The sequence below is a fragment of the Bombina bombina genome, chromosome 1 (assembly GCF_027579735.1).
Source record: "Bombina bombina isolate aBomBom1 chromosome 1, aBomBom1.pri, whole genome shotgun sequence".
Classification (NCBI taxonomy): domain Eukaryota; kingdom Metazoa; phylum Chordata; class Amphibia; order Anura; family Bombinatoridae; genus Bombina; species Bombina bombina.
The window spans coordinates 666,493,954-666,495,746 of record NC_069499.1 but is presented as its reverse complement, the minus strand read 5'-3'; positions in this window follow the sequence as shown (position 1 = coordinate 666,495,746).

The following is a 1,793-nucleotide window of genomic DNA, read 5'->3' as shown; positions in this document are numbered from 1 at the left end:
GCAAAGTGTAATGTTTAAATTAACATTTTATATATATATATATCCCTTGTGAGATATACCAATTTACAATGCCTGCATGCCCTTGTAACACTACACCTGAGCAGGTTTGCAAAAATCATGGCAAATAAGAACTCAAGGCAAAGGTGACCACAGCAACTAGTTTGTTTTTAACCCGTCCGAGAGAAGCTCAGAGTAATATAATATACTGCGTGCCAGTAGAACAATTAAACTGACTGTATATAGGTCAATATTTAGTATTTATATCAGAAGATATTAAGATGTTAAATAAGATAAATCTTCTTTATATTGTTTACTTTTTTGGATTAGGAGAGCTGCTTATATTTGCAAGCATGTAGTAACCTTTAACCAGAGCTCTACTGTGTGAGGATAAACAGGTCTTACGTTTATTAACAATATTAAGGGACGGAATCACATTTCCCTATTCGAAAACAACTGAAAAAAATGTATTTTCCTATTGTATTCCAACATGAAAATAAAAAGAAGCAAAGCATATTATCGACAGAGGCCAAAAACTACAAATCTGAGGACTGAGGAGCAGTTTTCCATTAGTTATCAAATTATAAAACTATCCTCACCATACTAAAAAACATTTTTTTAGGGACCCTCACCTTCCCAATCTATTCCAGATGATACTATTATTTTTAAACAAAATGCACTTTTGAACGAAAAACAATGGTAAAATACAAAGGTGAAATAATATTTAGCTGAATATTTGATCATTATTTCAAGTCAGAATAACTTTAAGGCATTTTATAAGTGTTAGGGATTGATGGCCTAAGGGACTGTTAATGGCAGAACTAAAAACAAGTAATGCATATGATCAGTTATTAGTGCGTTTGCATAACACAGAATTTCTGATTAGTAAAAAACAATGGTTATGATGTAACTAATGAAAACAATGCACAGCTTTTGGCTTACAATTTTGCATATGATCAGTTCTGCATAAAGACATGAACTGCACAGCAAACAATCTCAGGCTCTCTCATCAAACTTGTCAACTACTCTATATAGATAGAAAAATATAAACAGATTATGGAATAAAACATGTTAACCTTTCAAAAGGGGGACATTTATAGGGTTAAGTGGAAGAGGAGAGATACAGTTAGGACATATTGAACCTGTACGGGGCATAGTAATTGATAAAGTTATTAGTTATTAGTGTTGTTTAAGCATACAACAGTGATCAAAGGACGTCCGTGAAAATCTTGTTTTATAAAACAATATTTTTCTTACATGATTTAGATAGAACATACATTTTTAAACAGCTTTCCATTTCCTTATTCAATTTTCTTCATTCTCTTGGTGTCCTTTGTTGAAAAATATACCTAGGTAGGCTGAGAAGTTGCTGATTGGTGGTTGCACATATATGCTGGTTGCTGATTGGTGGCTGCACATATATGCCTATTGGCATAGACTCACCTTATGTAGTCAGCTAGCTCCCTGTAGTGCATTACTGTTCATTCAACAAAGGATACCAATCGAATAAAGCTAATTTGATTACAGAAGAAAACTGTAAAGTTGTTTAAAATGATCGTTTTATCTGAATCATGAAATAAACTGTTTGGGTTTTATGTCTATTTACAAACTAAATCTTTTACTGCTCCACTGTAATAAACATTTATTATAAACCAGTGTGTGTGTATAGAATTTCTGTTACAGTTTCATACTTTTTCATCACAATGTATTAGATAATTCTTTGTAATTGAGCTGAGGTTTAGAAAAAGTGGATTTAACCTAGAAACTAACAGTTTAGTTTGTTTCAGGACCACTCC